An 18925-nucleotide genomic window follows, 5' to 3' on the forward strand; every position below is an offset into this window, starting at 1 on the left:
AATTTCATAAGGAATTTAAATTTAATAAAAACTTAATATACTTAAATAAGTTCAATTTTTATCAATTTGAAAAGTTAATAAAAAAATATTAGTTTTAAATATAGTTTAATTATTTTAAATTCCAATTAAAAATAAGGAAAATATAAAAAACCTCATTGGGTTTTCTAACAATCCTGTGAAACTCCCCAATGTTTTTACCCTAACAAATACCTCCCCTATTGTTTTGAAAAAAGGTGTAAATATCTTCCTTTAGTAAGCATTCCAAATAAAAAAATGTTGATGCAATGCATTAATTTTACTTCACTTCAGCCTTTTTGCATTTGTCTAGGAAGAGTAAGGAGAATTATTATTTGAAAGTTGTTTAGCAAAATAAATTAGTGGAGGGTAAAGTTGAAACTTTAAGTTATGTATGATAATGCATTAACAATGATAAGAGTATTTTGGTAACTTCAATGTCTTTTTTACCGAAGAGCCAAGGGAAAGGAGGTATTTGCACTTTTTTCTCAAAACTATGGGGGAGGCCTTTGTCTAGGTCAAAGCACAAAGGTGATTTATAAAATCGTTATAAAAGGATTTTTTTTTTATAATTTTACCTAAAAATAATGCAAAAATAATAATAAACCAATAAAAACTAATAAAAATTAGTTTTCAAAAATAATAGAAATTAGCATTAAGATAAAAAATAGTACAAATTTACTCAAAGAATAGGAAATTGGCCACTTTTGCTAAAGCATAACTTAGATTGTGATTAGATAAACTAGACATAACACAAAAAAATAACACTTGAATTGAACTTAGATGGACACCATTTAATTGGAAATGTCATAGACCTCCATCTTCAATTTTGCTGATAAATAAATTGTGTCGCACGGTCCTAACTAGTTCATGCCTAATGCTAAATTCTCAAAACGCCATGTGTCAAAATATAAGCAAGTGCACCCTAAATTGCAAGGATAGTTAATCCAACATAAGCAACAACACCCTCAACAAACATTCAAACAACCACTCGGTTTTAAGTATATACTTAGATAGATATCTTCTCATCTCTCCATCAAGAACATTCCATTTTAGCTTCTATCATTGACCAAAACTTTCAACCCTTAAATTCCATCCAGTGAGACACTTTGAGCATAACCATTGAATCCCTAACCCTATAATAACCCCAAAACTTTCAACCCTTAAATTCCATCCAGTGAGACACTTCGAGCATAAACATTGAATCCCTAACCCTATAATAACCCCAAAACTTTCAAACCTAAAATTCCATTCAGTGAGACACTTTGAGCATAACCATTAAATCCCTAACCCTATAATAACCCCAAAACTCGCCTAGATTCCAATGGGGAAATTCTCTGAGTTTTTTTTTTTTACCCTTCTCTGAGTTGAAACTTCTTTACTCACCATAGCACTCTAGATTTACTATTTAATCCTAACCATCCAAATAGACTAACTCCTTCAAATCCGAGTACTCAAATAGATTCTCTGTTCGCACACGAAATTATAAAATTACCCTCTAAGCCTTCTAAAATTCCCGAGATACCCATCTTTCAATCGCATAAATATCCCTAAATGTTTCCAGTGTTGGAGAAACAAAACCTAACCGAGCACCTGTCCAGCCGCCGATTCCATCCTCTCTCGTCCTCCTCCTCTGTTTCTTCTTCTCCATTCTCGTATCGTCGCAGAGCTCAGAAGGGGGAAGATTTCCTAACGAATTTCTCCTTCTTCTTCTTCTTCTTCTCACTTGTCCGTCGTTCCTTCCAATCTGTGAACCTCTGTTTTGGGAGATATTCCTTCACCGAGCCTCGTTTGTCGTCTCCCTCGAACCCGCAAAAGCCCGCATACTCGTCAGTTTTTAATCACCGAAAACACAAGCTGCAGAGCAGGGATTTTTGATCGATCATTAGGGATTAGGGTTTTACCATGACAGTAGCCTCTTGATGGGTTCCCTTTCTCGGCATGTTTTTGAGACAGGGCCTTGCTTATGCATGAGAGGCTTAGATTTCGTGCAGGAATGTTGAGTCGCTGCACCCTTGTTTTTTCTCCAGGTTGAGCGAATAATGCCCTGCAAAATCTTGTCAATGTTCGTCCCATAAATTTATATTTTCTATTTTTTTATAAATTTTGGGATCCTATGATGGCATGGAAATCTTTGAGACCTGATCGTCATGTTTGATGTAAAATATAAGCGTTTTTTCTGAGGATCCTAAAGGGAGCTAATACCATTATATTCTTTTTACATTCTTTTATTTGGTTTCAGCTTTTATTTCCACTATTTGTTTTCCATTCTGTTTATTCATTTTTCTTCTTCTTTTGTTCTGTTCTGTTTCTTGATATTTGACTTTTTTTATTTTTTTAACAATTTAATTTCAATGACAGTTCTGCTTTTCTTGGTTTAATTGAATTATTTGGTGATGAAATATGCACTGGGCTCTGAGCAGACTTTCTTTCTGCGCTAATTTGATGGAAATGCAGCCTAGAAAGCTATATCTGATCTTCTTGTTTTACAGAATTTCATTTTCATGCTTTATCATTATTGGAATGTCCTAATTCCATTATTGGGTTTACCCAATTTCGTAGAAGCATTGTCTGATATTCTTGGATTGTAGGTGTTCTCATTCGTCCTAGAATACGAGTTTTTCAAAATAGGGTTCAAAGTTTCTTGAATGCTTGTAGAGACTTCAAAGTTAATCTATATATCATAAAATCAAATTTAATTGGTATGGAAATTTAATTTTAAAAATAAAATGGATAATTTCTTTTGCTTTCTTTCTATAACATTAGTCAGTTAATGCTCTTGGGTCCCTATTATTAAGTTCATAAGGGATTCTTGTAATCCTTGCTGTTTTATTTTTCCAAAACAAATTTAATTAGTTTTTGTGGTTTGTTTTCTTTACCAAGAGTGCTTTGGGTGCCTTGTTTCTTATAAGATAGTATTGAATGATGAAATAAGCACTGGGCTCTGAGCAGTTTTTTCCTGCGTTAATTGATGGAAATGCAGCCTAGAAAGCTATATCTGATCTTCATATTCCACGTTTCCTTTGAAGTTCCTTATTTTAAAGTTGAAGTTATTTTTTGATATTAAAATCAAATGTTAGTATTTGTTATTTGTGTTGTACAACTGATTTAAGTCTTATTTTTGGGGGCATTAAAGGCCTTCTTCCATCAAGTATTATACTAAAATGTAAAAAACCTGAAAGTGAAGATCATGTTATTCATAAAAATGTGCAAATTTTGTGGATTTGATCTTCATTTTGTTTTCGTATTCAGTGCTGTGCATCGTTAATAATTTTTTAGTTTCCCTTAACCCCTAAGCTGGTTGTCTACGTTGCAACAAGGATTAAAGTATTAGATAGGGATGCACTTTGAAAATTGTGTCTGAAATAGGAATACACTTTGAAAATGAAAGTATATGGAGACCTTGAGATATGCATATAAGTTTTATAAATATATTAATAACATCCCATTTAAGATTAAAATAGTTAAAATTGATGTATAAATTCATAGGAATTGTATATTTTAATAGTATTTGTGAACTTTCATAAATCAATATATCATGTAAATTATATAATTTTTATTGATAATGCAAGTCTTAAAACATATCATATAAACTTTCATAAATCAATATATGTACAATAATTATTATATTAATCATTTTATATTTCATATTTTAATATTCTAACATTAACACAATAATCAATTAAAAATTAATTTGTAAACTATTTTTATCTTTGTAAATAATAAAAATGTTATTATAAAATATAATTAAAATAGTAATTAAATAATTTATCCTCATATTTAGTGTATTGTATGCATATTTAAATTTTGTATTCTAACAAGTTCTTGATACACTTATGTCTTACATAACATCTTTCCATGAATTAAAACATAAATTACATAGATGTTTTCAGGGCAATTAGGGCTTGTTTGTTTAACTTTTATCTTTTAACAAGAATCTTTTAACTTTAAGAGAAAATTGATTGTTCGTTTCTTCTTATCTTTTATTGAAAAAAGACAAGAAAACCTCATATATAGGGTTAAAATGGATATTTGATAGGTTTCAGAATTCAAAAAAATATTCTATGCATTTAGATTTTAGAGGAAAGAAAAATTCACTAATACTAATACATACATTTCTTAATATAATTATTGCACTTTCAAATATTAGACATTGGAGCAAACGAACAGGCCCTTAAGTGTTTTAAATGCACCGCTATATTGTTAACGAGGAAATTTTGTGGGTGTAAAATTTGATCTCGATTTCTTAGCATTTATAAAATATAATTTCTCTATCTTGTATTTCTTTTATATAATTTTGTGGGGCCTATGATGGCATGAAATCTTTGAGACCTGATCACATTTGATGAAAAACAAAAGCATTCATTAAAGAGGGATCCTAAATAAAGTTGATTTCTTTATTTTCCTTTATTGTATTTTATTTATTTATTATGTTTTTTGTATTAATAATAAAGAAAATATTTCAAATTAGAGACCTTTGTCTAAAGCAATTAGCAAACACTAAAAATATCTCTTCATACAATTTGCATTACTTCATTTGGAAGATGCAAAAGGTTGGTAAATCTTTGATCTATAAAGAAAGTTAAGACGCATTAAGCTTTTGCATGAAGATCTGAACAGTTCAAATCTAGTTCGTCTATCCATGGCTTTCTGTTTCTGCATGAGAGTAAAATGAAAAAGATGTGAAAATTTTTATTTTAAGCTTTTTGAAATCAGTCCAAAGTGGGTTTCTCACATCTTTTCGATGCATCAACTTTTAAGTTGAAATGTTTGCATATCCATTTTCCATTTAAGGTTGTTGTATCTTGTAGTCATTGCTTGTTTAATACTCGATCTACATTGAGTATCCACCCATCCATCTACTTAAAGGAGCACAAAGAACACCTATTAATGAAGTTAGGCTTGGTTGACCTTTAGCACAATTGTGAGCTAGGAAGTGTGTGCTTTAGTTATAATGGGACATGGTCCTATATGGCCTGTGCTAATGGACATATGAAGAATAGGTGTTCAATACTATTTGTTTCTATATTGCACACTTACATATAGGGGAGTTTAAGATATGGCAATTATGAAGGCTTAGGTGAAAAGCTTACTTAAGGTAATCAACCATAAGAAGAATTGTATTTTATTGCTACAAAGAGCTTTCTAAATATTGTTGTAAGTAGAATGCTCCTGCATTGGCCCAATTTTTTCCCAACTATTCACTAAAGTGATAACAAGAATTTGTTGAATGACATATTCAGGAAGTAGAGATTCAATTGCCAATAAATTCTGTGAAGCATTCATGATACACTTAGCAACTTAGGTAGGGCTATTAGAAGGGGTTAAGCCAAGTAGCCGAATTTGTGACAAAGGAATAGTGCTTACCCTATGGTCTTCCTAGAAATCCATATTGCAACCATCTCCTATTCTCTTGATTAAGCCCTTTGATAAGATTAGCTTTTCCAACCCCATGAATCCCTTGGATGGAGCCTTCAAGTATCGTCGACACAAGCCGATAGGTCCGTATTGGACTATATTAGTACTTTTTTATATGTTTTATTTATTTTTTTTTTAACTAGTTTAGAGGAGTCGATTTAAGGCCCGACTACCCTCTGAACCAGTGTCTGACTTGATACAACCCTTAGAAGTGCATATTGGAAAGCCGTCAACACAATACGTATCGATCGATACAAGCCGATATGTATTGATACTTTGAACCTTGCTTCCACCCTACTTGATGAGAGTATTCGAGTTACATCCCATAAGAAATCATTTTCATATTATCAATATTCTTAGTAGGATGAAAGGGATTTTGAAAGATTGGGTAGTATAGTTAGGGAGAGTATCCAACACATTATTTATTAAAGTTTGTCGATCTACACCCATTGAATTTCGATGGGAGAATATCCAACACTATTTATTTGATTTCATTCATCTTTGTTGTTGCTTATTCTTCTTTTTTTTTCTTTTTGTATCTTTAACGTGTTTTTGGTAACTAATCATTTTTAATAATGTTGTATATTTTGTGGTGTATCCTCCTTTTCTTGGTCTTTGTTCAAAATTTTATCGGTTTAACAATTATTTGGTGATGAAAAAATATTGGGCTCTGAGTAGACTTTATCTCTACATTAATTGATGGAAATGCAACCTAGAAAGCCATATGATCTTGTAGTCTGTTAATATTTGTATTTATTTCGTGCAAAAATGTTTTGTATTTGTGTAATATTGTTAACCAATTTTAATAGCCTGGTGTTTTATAAAAATGTTTAAAGTTGTGTTTTTGTTTAATTTGATTAGAAACTCATTAGTATCTAACTCTTCCCCAAGATGAGAAGAGTGTTTTTTGCCTCTTCGAGCTATGGTGCTTACTAACACCACTTAAGAGAAAACCCTAGAAGACTTGTGAATATTTTAGGAGAAAAGATAATCAAGAATGTTTGTTCTAGGATCACAAAGCTTATATATAGCATTTGGCAATTACATTTGGTTACATGATAATGGTTTTCGAAACAAAAGACAAGATAATGGATAGGACATAGGACATCCCCATGCAATCGTTAATTGATTTTCTCCTGGGTTAAGCCTAGAGAAATAGTAGGTTAGGCGTTCGATGCATTTGCTAATGCAGGAACTTGTATCAATCCTTCCCTTTTGTTTGATGCCTTGTCCACAAGTAGGGATGGAAATTTCTACCCTACCTGGTGGATAATTGCCCCTACCCTCCTTGATGAAGCGGGTTGTTTTTTCTTGAAGGTCAAGTTTTGGGATTCTACAACCCATACGGGTATGAGTAGTGTATGCTTTAGGCTAACCCAACCCTCCCCAACCTACATATTGTTAGAAACCATATAAACTTTATATATTAGGTGTTGAATTTAATAATATTTTGAGTTATATGTGAATGCTAATTGATATTTTATGTGTATTTTACATGTCTTATCCATAAAGCTCATAGTTGGCTCAAAGAAATGGAGTCACCACCCATTTTTCAAAGGAAATGGGCCCTCATTTTTAGATTCGAAAATCGATTTACTAGCTTTGATAGTGACTTCATTCTTCGCCAAGAAAGGAACCTAACCAAGGGATTTTGGATCCCAATGATTGGGAGAGGGAAGGTGTTAGGCACCTCTCTCTTTAAGCTATTGTAGTAGCCTAATACAAGATTGGCTATGCTCTACATCTAACAAAGCACCAATAAAAAGGGTTGCTAAGAACTCCAAAAATCAAGCGAAAATGCTCCCAACCTTACCAAAAATTGATTTGAGTTGATGTTGTCAAGTCTTACATACTGATTTCCCTAAGACCCTCGCCTCTCTTCCTCTTTTTCAATCTGGATGAAACTGGAAATGCAAGTTTCCCATGGTTTTTGGACCTCAAGCAACCTAGAACTAAGATAAAAACAGAGATTTATGAATTCAAGCTTAGAAAAAACGATGAAATGAAAGACTTACCCCTTGTATACAACATTGACGAGAGTTTTCTAGTAGTGAGAGCAAGTTCAAAGAAGCTTAAATGAGATTCTAGGATGGATGTAGTGCTTTTTAATTTGAAATCTTGTAACTGAAAAAAAGGGGCAGATTTGAAGTTTGATCTTCAAGGACTTTGGGATTTAAGGTAAAATGGAGACATTACAGAGGTTGGGGAAATACTCTTTTTCTCCTATTCCTTTCTTTTAGATCTCTCTCTTTCTCCTTTTTTTCCTCCCTTGAGCTCAAGTTGGATCAATATTTATAGAGAAAGGGAGGGGGAGAGTTTTAAAATTCATCCAATCACAAGGCTCGGGTTTCAAGAAAGCTTTTACAAAAGAATGGGTAAGGATTTTTCAAAGAAAATGGTGATTAATCAACTTTTCCTCTTTGGTGAAAGATTATCTTCGATTTGGGGTTGTTTTCACGGGTTTTATGCGTCCAATGGGAGATTGGGGCATGCTTGTCATGGCAGTCTCGTACTTGGGGCCGTCAATGGTAGAAAATGTAAATTTAATGAATTTTTAAATGTGAATTTGTCTTTTCTTAGTTTTAAGTGGGGGTATATTTGCGTTTTGGGGCTTTTTGAGTTTATTAGGCTTAATTTCATGGGTCCAGGTGTTTGAACAAGTCAATAATGGGTATGACATCAGCCATCTCCCTTTTGAAGTTTCAGGTTGGGACAGATGAGGTAGTGATTTGATCAAGCATGTCGAAATGATATATTCCTAGTTTAACAGTCAAATGGGTGAATTAGGACATAAAATCTAATGTGTTGGGGTTTTTCTTGGTCTTTGAACACAGTGGTGATGTTAGATTGGCCTACTAGGGTTGAGATCATGGAGATCTATGGCAAACAAATTAGGATTAATGAGATTTGCTGAAATAAAATGTTTGCTTGATGATGGGTCAAATAGGAGAATTTTGAGATGAAGTTTGGTGAGTAAGCATTTTTGAAGTTTGTAGATTAATAGATTTGATTTGGGTCTAGGTTTTAACCAATGGTTTATCAATTAACGAGAAAGCTTGGTTGGTGGCTAGTTTGATCATAAGTATTCTAGACTCAGAGATTCTAACAAAGTTTCTACCCTTCAAACCTCCACCCATGGACAAATGGGCTTCTTTGGTTGGTGGCTAGTTTAAAAGTTTTTTGTGGAGCCTTTAAGGAACAAAATCTAGGGGCACACACCTATTATCCTTCCTCTAATAGGTAAAATGGGAATTTAATTTTGTTTACATGAAAGTGTATATAATTGTGAGTGTTCAAACATGCGAGAAAAATGAAGATAAAAGCCACAAATAATAAGGGTAGAATGCAGCCATATGTTTAGTTTACAAGCAATCCTATAAGTTTCTAGGTGGCCGCACTTGGGGACTAATAGAAGCTAAGTTTTTTTTTTTTTTTATGGAAACTAGATGGTGCTACACAAGATGGGGGTAGCACAACCCCAGCAATCACTCAAACAAATGAGGTCCAAATCCATAGGAAGCCTACAAAGGTCCAGGAATAAAGAACCACATAGAGAAGATCTTGCAACTTTTGCGATCCAATTTGTGACATGATTTGCCTCTCTTCATACATGCTTATACTGAACTCCATGAACCAGCCTAATCTTCAAATCTTTGTAGTCTTTGATGAAGTTCCTCATACTCCACAAGGGCTCTATCTGACCGATAAGACAAGAGATGACCAGACTTGAATCACCTTCAATGATAACACGAGAGTCCTTGAAATTTTGGACTAGATTGTGGGATTCCCAAGTAGCCCAAGCCTTAGTTGTGTTGATCAGAAACCCAAATCATATCCTTTGAAGTCTAAAATCCTCCTGAGATGGTTTCTAGCAATTGCAACAGTCGAACACCAACCATTTCCCGAGTAGGAGGCATCAAAATTTATTTTAATGGAATCCCCATTTCGGGGAGCACGAAATAAATTTCCAAGATTTCTCATTCTTTGACTTTGATCCATAATCAAATTGTTAAACTCCGTCCAAGAATTTTCAGCACGGGTAAGAATGTTCTGGGGGAGGTTAGATTTATTTTAAAACACTTTATTATTCCTGTTTTCCGTATTTTCCAGAGAATGTGAACAGATTTCCCAAGACCTTTTTCCTTTCGATAGAGAGGGTTTTTACTTATTCTTATCCACCAATCCAGAAGGTTTGAATCCTCCTCTTTGGGACCTTCTATGTTTTGACCAACAACTAACCATATCTCCTTTGATATCTCACACTTACAGAAAATGTGATTATTATCCTCTTCCAAGCTGTAGAAACAACAATCAAGATTGATTGGACAACCCCTCTCTCTAAGAAGACTTTTTTAGGGGAGCCTATTTTTAAGCAGAACAAGAAGGATGACCTTTAGTTTTGGCAGATGCTCTAGATCCCAAACCAAGCGATCCCATTTCACCACATTATTTGAATCAATGTTCCTTTTGCATTTTAATTTATAAGCTGATTTCGAAAAGAAGTTACCACTAGTGTTGAAAGCCAAAATCAATTTGTCTTCAGTGTCCATACGACGAATAAATATTGATTTAATTTTATACCAATCCTCCGCATTCACCAATCCTTTGACTTTTCTTTCTATCCGTACTTTCCTTTCATGGTCAATGGCTTCGCTTACAAGGGTAGAGGCACCCTCATCTTGAGTTCTAGGATAACTATCCACAAGGGATTTTTTCCACACCAATTATCCCTCCAGAAGTCGATATTTTTTCCATTACCATTTTCCCACTGAATACAGTTTCTAGCTTGAAGAATACCTCTTTGGCCCAAGAGATACCTATTTTCTCCTTTGCGGAGTTGCGCAAGAGCTCCCTTACCTTGGCTAGGTAGGCCAACATGGCAGACCCCCATGCCTCATACTGTCCATTCACTTGGTTAACCACTAGTTGTGAGTCATTATACACCACAAGATGCTTAACCCCGACTTCCCTCGCCAATGATAGTCCGGCTATAAGTGCTTCATATTCAACTTCATTGTTCGAAGCTCGGAATGTGAACCGAAAGGGCATATTCCAACTTTACCTTGCTCTGCCCGTAGAGAATCACTCAAGCCCTACTTTCGCACAGGTTGGACGAGCCATCCACATGAAGGATCTAGGGCTCCTCATCCCAGGCCGGGGCAGGTGCCGCACTGATCAATGCCTCTGACGTGGTTACTAGGTTGGCAACTTTAGGGATCGACGAGTTGAAGGTAAACTCGGCAACAAAATCTTCTAGGACTTGCGCCTTGATTGCTGGTCGTGGCTCAAACCGAATGTCGTATTCACTGAGTTTGTTGCCCATTTGATAAGTCTCCCAAAGACATTGGGCTTCTGGAGGATTTGCTTCAAAGGTCGATCGGTCAAGACCATGATAGTGCGGGCCTAAAACTAAGGTCTTAGCTTTCGTGCTGCTAACACTTACGTGAAGGCCAGTGTTTCAATGTCTGGGTACTTAGTCTCAACAGCGTGCAACACTTTACTTACATAATATACTGGTCGCTATACCTTTCATACTTCCCTAATAATAACTGAACTGACTACCTCATCACTCGCAGAGAGGTAGAGCTTAAGCTCGTCCCGGGCTCGGGTTTGGTCAACAAAGGTGGCAAACTTTAATACTTTTTTATCTCGTCAAAGGCGAACTAACACTCTTTAGTCCATTCAACGCTTTGATTCTTTTTTATGACCTTTAAAAATGGGAGACATTGCCCAATCAACTTAGACATAAATCGGTTCAAGGTGACTATTTGATAAGTCTGTATTTTGATGCCTTAAGGGCATCATTTTAGAATTATTCTAGGCCTTAGAATAGTCAAAATGTGTCATTTTCCTAATTAAATTCAATATTGTGACCTTTAAGGATCCCTATGCAAATCTTGGAAAAAACTAGAGAAGTTTCAGGGCTGAAATGCAGTTTTTGGGAAACTTGTGTGAATTCCAACTGAGAGAGGGGGGTTTCTGTGAAAAACTAAGCACAGGAGGGTGCCTCCTATTTGCCAAACCCAGATAGGCACCCTTCTACTGTATTAGCATATTCCCCTCTTCTTAGCAAACTCTAAGGCGCCTCTCCACTCATTCTTTTCACCTCTAATAAACCCTATCCACTCTAGGCTATCAAATCTCCACCCTCCACTCTCTCCCAACCTCTAATCTCAACCATCCAATCCTTAGCAGCCCTTCACACCCTTATATCTCTCCCTATACAGCATCCTATCCTTACACCTCACTCCTTAAACCTCAAACAATCACCTTAGGGCACCACATCACACCAACCAATCACATTTCTTTAGCTCTAGGTACCCAAATCTCAGCCCTACATAATATTAGGCGCTCTCTCCATCTCTTTTCAGCCTTAGGATCTCCTCAGGACAATCCTAACTCTCCATTCTCAAACCCTAGGGTGCCCATATTTTTTCATAAACCCAAGGGGCCCTTCATAAGGGGTTGGTCAATTCATCAAGTTCACAAAACTAAGGTTTCTTGAGGAGTTCAAGGGTTGTAAAAGGGAAGGACGCCCAAATCTTGTCAGGAGGGGTTTTTGCAAGCAGTCCAGCCAATCTACAACTACCGCCACTGGATTTGATCAGCCATCCCTTTCATTTTCTTTATTTTCTCTTATGTTATTTTTTATTGGATTCTGCCCCCAAGTAAGACAGAAGGTTGTTCTTGAGAAGTTCAAGGGTAGAGGAAGAAGAGAACGCCCAGGCAAGAGGAGGGGTCCCTGCTTGCAGTTCGCCTAGCCACTACTGCCACCTTTGGATCCGGATCTCAACCAGTTTCCCATAGTTTTAGATTTACTTTTTATGCGTGTTTTTATTTTTTGTTCTTTAATTTCCAGTTTTTATTTTATTTCTACAATTTATTTTTATAAAGTTTAATTTTTGTCTTCCTTTCTGCAGATACGAAATTTGGCCAAGTAAGACGGAAGGCCTAGCTCGAGGAGTTCGAGGGTCAAAGGATAGATCCGGAGATTGCTCGCTTCCCTATGGATACGACCCTTTTCTCACCACTAACTGCATTTTGTAGTTATTTTAAGAATCAGAAAATTTATAACTATTGAAACAAGTGTTCCAAATTGGTTAACGACACTCTTCCAAACACCCCAAGTTTTTGGCGCCATTGTCGGGGATGCAACAGAGAAAAAAATTTTATTTGCTTTGTTCGGATATGTTCATTATTTTTTTTATTTTCGTTGGAGTACTTGATCTGTAATCTAATTTTAATTCTTGTTTCTCTTTGATTTTGCAAGACGTAAAAGCAAAAGGTGGGGTACCAGAGCGTTACCAGACTGCTGAAGAAAAGAGAAGAGAAGAGAAATTGGGATTGCAATTTAGGTGTAGTCGTCCCAATTTAATCCATTTTTTGTTTTTATTTTCGAATTCTTTTTGGTAAAGTACTGTCTTTGAATTCTTAGTTAATTATTTTTATTTCTTGATAGATCCGATTTATTTTTTAGGATTATTTTTTATTTTGTTCTTAGATTTATTTTTATTTCTATTTATTTTTGGGTTCCAATTGGTTTTTTTATTTTTCGTTTCTACAATCAATCACTCCTGTAACTTTTCATTTCTTTGATCTTTTTCTTTTAATACTAGCTTCATTATATCCTTAGTTGCCGTTTTCTTACTTTTTTTATTTATTTTTATTGATTTCTGTGTTCTTTTAAGTTCTGAATTAGTAGGTGTGAGTTATTTTTTTCTTAGATCTAGTTTTTATCTGTCTTAATTTCCTGAGCGAACTAGATTTCTATTTAGGATTGTTAGGTTCTGTTTTTTTTTTTATTTTTTTTTTCAGATTAGAAACTCATTTCATTTCTTGGATTTTTTTTTGCTGCATACTCTTATTTTTTTCTATTTAATCTTTAGAGTAGTGAACTCCCTTCTTCATCTTCATTTCTGTAGTATTAATTTTTTGCAATATTAGTTCCTTTATTTTTATGTTTTCTGTGATTACTTGTTGCTATAATTAATTGCTCCCTTAATTAGTGGTTTAATTGAATAATTGATTGTTAATTAGGAAAATATTCAAAATTTTGAATTTGAGTTTAAATTTCAAAATTTGAATTTGAATTTGAATTTAAATTTCAAATTTCGAATTTCAAAAAAATATATATAAATTAATTAATTAATTAATATTTTAATTTTTTTTGCATTTGCATTCCAACATTTAGGGTTTGATATGTTCTGGGGCATGCATCATATAGGATTATTTAATTGCTGAAATTATCTTGTTTGTGGTTAATGTGTTAGGGTTTTTCATTTTCAATTGCTCCCTTTGCAGAATTAGTTTGTTTTATTATTTTATGTTAAATTGCTGAATTGCGTATTAGAGATAATTGTTCATGCATTGTAATTAGTTGCATTTATTTTGTTTATTGTGTTTTTCCATTAATCCATTTAAGGGCAATCCAATTTAAATAAGATAAGGTGGGGATTTCACCACCCTTTCACGTGCAGTTCACCCTAAACCTTTATTTAAAATTTTGACAGCAAGATCCTATAGGGGGCTCCACACATTTGGTTCAAAAGTGTTCCATAACCAGCGGTTGGTGTCTAAGGAAAGAAGTTAACCGGCTGTTATGGGCCCGCGTGTAGGATCTCGTCACGGGTCGGTCCACCGGGAGAGACTCCTCTCTTCCCTTGCCCTTGCCCTTGCCCTTGCGTACAGACCCTATTGTGGTAATCGCGTGGGTGATTTGTCCAAGAGATCACCCGAACTCTCTAACACCTTTCTTGGTTGAAAAGTGAATGCCTTTACTTCAATTCGTAGCTCCTTAAATAGGAGATTGCAAAAGAAAACTCCTTGTTGGATTCGGCTAGGCTAGGTAATCCAACTTAACTCAAACTCCTAATTACCTACTCCTAATGGTAACACAACTCTTACTTCAGATAAGATAAGGATAAGGGATGAGGAATGGAGTAGCTGGCGGTGAGTTGGCGAGCAGAGCTGATGTGGTAAGATAAGTGTGGACCCACCCTGATGAGTTGTTGTGTCAGTCCCGCCCTACTACTGTTGCCGTGCGGCGCGTCCTACTACCGAGTGCTGTTGCCAAGTGCTGTTGTTGTGCTACGCGTTGTCGGGCGGTGCGTGCTGCGCGCTGCCAGGCGGTGCGTGCTGCTATGCGGTATTGCCGGGCGGTGCGTGTTGCTGTGCGTGCCGCTGCCTATGACTGTGCCGCAGTGTGCTACCGGGCGGTGTGTCCATAACATCACACCCTTCCTGGACTACGAGCTTGTCCTCAAGCTCGAGTTCGGGGTAGGCGCTGTGAAGATTTGTCCAGGGGATCCAGGTGGCCTCAGCTGATGGTAGTTCGTCCCATTCCACTAGAACCACGAAGGTACCCTAGTTGATGCGTGACCGTACAAGAGCCCGAGGTTGGAGGATGGGTTTTCCGTCCTTTAAAGGTGGTAGAGGAGGCACTTGGTCTGGGGGAGTCCCCATAAAAGGCTTCAGGAGGGACACATGGAAGATGTCATGGATTCTGTTGTGCTCTGGTAGCTCGAGTTGACAGGCAACCTTCCCGATCTGCCTAACAACCTTGAAGGGTCCGTAAAATTTTGGGGCTAGCTTGGGGGGCCCTCGACGCCTGAGGCAGAGCTGCTGGAAGGGTTGGAGCCTCAGCCAAACGAACTGTCCCGGCTCGAAGGTGACTTCGCGGTGGTGTTGATCGTAGGCATGCTTCATGCGCGCCTGTGCCTACTGTAGGCGCAAGGAGACTTCGGCCAAGAGGGCGTCGCGATCTTGGAGGCTGCGATCTACTTCTTCCAGCCGTGTTGAGCCTGGTTCGTACGATAGGAGACAGGGAGGGTCTCAACCATATACCACCCGGAAGGGAGTCATGCCAAGGGAGGAGTGGTAGGACGTGTTATAACAGTATTCGGCCCACGGAAGGCACTCCACCCAGCGCCTGGGCTGGTCTCCCACAAGGCAGCGGAGGTACATCTCTATTGTCCGGGTACATCTCTGTTTGGCCGTCAGTCTGTGGATGGTAGGCGGAGGAGAAGGCGAGGTCTGTTCCTGCAATTGGAAGAGCTCCTTCCAGAAGGCGCTGGTAAAGATCGGGTCCCTGTCAGTTACAATGGACTCGGGTAGCCCATGTAATCGGAAGATGTGGCCGAAGAAGGCGTGGGCCACTGAGACCGCGCTGTAGGGGTGAGATAAGGGAAGGAAGTGGGCATACTTTGAGAAGCGGTCCACCACTACAAATATCACTGATTTCCCTCCCACCTTGGGTAAGCCTTCGATGAAGTCGATGGAAATATCTGCCCAGATCTGAATGGGGAGGGCGACGGGTTGGAGAAGGCCTGTTGGGTGCAAGTTTTCTTACTTCTGTTGTTGGCACGTTGAACAGTTCTGGATGAAGTCCCGTACCGAGCCTTCATGCCTTGCCAGTGGAAATCTGCAAGGATGCGGTGCAGTGTTTTCTGGATACCCTCATGCGTGGCGTTGTGTAAGCTAGAGATAACGAAGGGAATTAAGGGGCAGTCGGTTAGAAGATAAATTCGGCCCTTGTACAGTACCAACCCGTCCTGCATGCACCAATTGGAGTTGGACGTTCCTGCCTGTATTGTCTTGAGCAGATCGCTCCGTTCGGGTGACTGTGGCAGTTCATTCCGAATGTCTTCCAGCTGGGAGGCTCAGGGTTGTGAGATTGCTTGGAGTAGCATGTCGTCTTCGCGGCGGGACAAGGCATCTGCGGCGCGGTTCAAGGCCCTAGCCTTGTAGTCTACCCGGAAGTCGAATCCATGGAGTTTGCTGACCCAATGTTGCTATGGCGAGGTGGTGAGCCGTTGTTCCAACAGATATTTGAGGCTGTAATGGTCCATCTTGACTATGAAAGATCTGCCCCACAGGTACGGCCTCCAGTGCTGCACTGCCTTAGCTAGGCCAATAAGTTCTCGTTCGTAGGCGGGCAACTTAAGGTGGCGGTTGGCCAGCTTGCGGATGAAAAAGGCGATTGGGGGCCCTTGTTGCTGTAGTATCGCCCCTATGCCGATGCCGGAGGTGTCACACTCCACAATGAACTCAAGATCAAAGTTTGGCAACTGGGATGGGAAACTTGGAGAAGTTTGGAGAAGTACTGCGCTCCATGGAGTTCGTCTAATAGCTCATCTATGACTGGGATGGGAAACTTATCCTTGATCGTCCGGCTCTTAAGCTCTCTGTAATCCACACAGAATCTCCAAGTTCCGTCCTTCTTGGGCACCAAGAGAACTAGGGAGGAGAAGGGGGAGCAGCTGGGGCAGATGATTCCTTGCTGTAACATGTCTGTGCACGGCCTTTCTATTTCATCTTTCTACCGATGTGGTAGCGGTAGGGCCTGACAACAACGGGATCTGATCCGGTTATCAGAGGGATTCGGTGGTTGCAAGCTCTGAGAGGGGGAAGCCCCTTGGGCTCCTTGAATACTGCAGAGAAATCCGTAAGGAGCCTTTCCATATCTGTTGCGCGTGCGTCCCCACCTTGGAGTGTATGTAGCTACGCCCTTGTCTTTATTCTGGTTCCCCGCCATGTGACTGGTTTGCCATCCAAGTGGAAGGTCATGGTCAGGGCGGCAAAGACCCATAGAATTGGTCCAAGCGTGATCAGCCACCTGTAATTGGAAGGACTTTGTTCTGACCTGAATTCTGGTGTCTTTGCAAATTCCGGGCTGTGAATCTTTCCCCGTTTGCCACGACCACCTGTAATTGTGGTCTTTTTTCCCTGGGCAGTTCTAACTTGCAGGCCACCTATTCGCTGATGAAATTGTGGGTGCTACCCGAGTCTACTAGAATACGGACTAGCCGCTCTGCTATCAATGCTCTCAGTTGCATGGTTTGGGAGGTCTTGACCCCCGTAATGACATGGAAGGAGATTTCTAGATCTGATGTTGTAGGTTCGTCCTTTTCCTCTTCGGGTTCTTCTACTAGAAGATAGAACAACTTCGTACACTTGTGGCCGGCGGAGTACAGGTCATCGCAGTTGAAGCACTGCCCCCTTGCGCGCCGTTCCGCCATCTTGGCTCGGTTCAGCCACCTAATGGGGGGTGCAGACCTACTGCTTCCTATGCTTGACGCTGATCTAGAGGGGTTGCCCGCAGGCAGCCTTGGTTCTCTGTTGGTGATCGAAGAGGGAGTCACTCCTGCTGTCTTCAAGGGCATCCATGTTGATGTCGGTCATCCTATACTGAAGCCCCCGTGGGAGATCTACATCTTCCTTTCGAAGGCATGTGCGAGGTTCATAGCTGTGACTAGATTAGGGGGGTGCTGCATCTCGACGTCCACCCTTAGGGGTTCCACTATCCCTGCTGTGAACATGTCGACTTGCTGGTCTGGGCGTATTGAGGCTGCTCTGGCGAGAAGAGTTTGGAACTGGCACTGATAATCCGCCACAGTCCCGGCCTGCTTGAGGTTGATCAGTTCGCCTTGCAGGTTGCTTGTCAGCGGGGGTCCAAACCGGAGGAGGTAATAGGATTTAAATTGTTCCCAACTAAGCCCGGGTTCTTCCTGTTCTAGACGATAGAACCAGAGTTGTGCCTCTTCTATGAGGTGGAAAGCGGCCAGACTGACCTTGTCTCTGTCATTGGTGCGCTGGTTGCGGAAGAACTGTTCGCTACGGTGCAACCATCCCAATGGGTCTCTAGTGCCGTTGTAGGACGGAAATTCTAGCCGACTGTATTTGGGGATAATAGCTGCAGTCGGGGTGGCCATCTGATGTTCGCCAGGCGTTTCTGCCCAGTCCGGCCTACTGCTGTTGTTGGTGGGCAGTTCCTTCTGAGATTCTTTCCCTATTGGCTAAGAATGTCTCCAGCAAGTGTCAAAGCACCCGGACATCATCCTTGACCTCACGTACCTCCATGCTGGTCTCTGCAAGTTTGTGTTCCAGTTCATGGACCTTGGAAGACAGCGGCTCTTGTTCCCCCACAATTACAGACCCTATTATGGGCCCGCGCATAGGATCTCGTCACGGGTCGGTCCACCGGGAGAGACTCCTCTCTTCCCTTGCCCTTGCCCTTGCGTACAGACCCTATTGTGGTAATCGCATGGGAGATTTGTCCAAGAGATCACCCGAACTCTCCTAACACCTTTCTTGGTTGAAAAGTGAATGCCTTTACTTCAATTCGTAGCTCCTTAAATAGGAGATTACAGAAGGAAACTCCTTGTTGGATTCGGCTAGGCTAGGTAATCCAACTTAACTCAAAATCCTAATTACCTACTCCTAATGGTAACACAACTCTTACTTAAGATAAGATAAGATAAGATAAGGATAAGGGATGTGGAATGGACTAGCTGGTGGTGAGTTGGCGAGGAGAGCTGATGTGGTAAGATAAGTGTGGACCAACCCTGATGAGTTGTCGTATGGGTCCCGCCCTACTGCTGTTGTCATGCGGTGCATGCTGCTGTCGTGCGGCGCGTGCTGTTGCCGAGTGCTGCACACTGCCGGGCGGTGCGTGCTGCTATGCGGCCTGCTGTGCGTGCCGCTACCTATGACT

General features: G+C 39.3%; 4 non-coding genes across 4 annotated transcripts; all 4 read left to right on the plus strand.

The window, feature by feature from the left end:
* The first annotated feature begins 2127 nt into the window (after positions 1-2127).
* On the plus strand, positions 2128-2202 carry LOC148800561 (small nucleolar RNA R66). The gene has a single exon (XR_016071118.1). It is a non-coding gene; the product is annotated as a small nucleolar RNA R66 (small nucleolar RNA).
* Positions 2203-2404: 202 nt separating this feature from the next.
* Positions 2405-2494, plus strand: LOC148800562 (small nucleolar RNA snoR118). The gene has a single exon (XR_016071132.1). It is a non-coding gene; the product is annotated as a small nucleolar RNA snoR118 (small nucleolar RNA).
* Positions 2495-2933: 439 nt separating this feature from the next.
* On the plus strand, positions 2934-3020 carry LOC148800563 (small nucleolar RNA snoR118). Its single transcript, XR_016071131.1, has one exon. It is a non-coding gene; the product is annotated as a small nucleolar RNA snoR118 (small nucleolar RNA).
* Positions 3021-4319: 1299 nt separating this feature from the next.
* On the plus strand, positions 4320-4391 carry LOC148800564 (small nucleolar RNA R66). Its single transcript, XR_016071120.1, has one exon. It is a non-coding gene; the product is annotated as a small nucleolar RNA R66 (small nucleolar RNA).
* The last annotated feature ends 14534 nt before the right edge of the window (positions 4392-18925 follow it).

Source organism: Nelumbo nucifera, chromosome 4 (genome assembly GCF_055504915.1).
Source record: "Nelumbo nucifera cultivar China Antique chromosome 4, China Antique-T2T, whole genome shotgun sequence".
In the NCBI taxonomy this organism is placed as follows: Eukaryota; Viridiplantae; Streptophyta; class Magnoliopsida; order Proteales; family Nelumbonaceae; genus Nelumbo; species Nelumbo nucifera.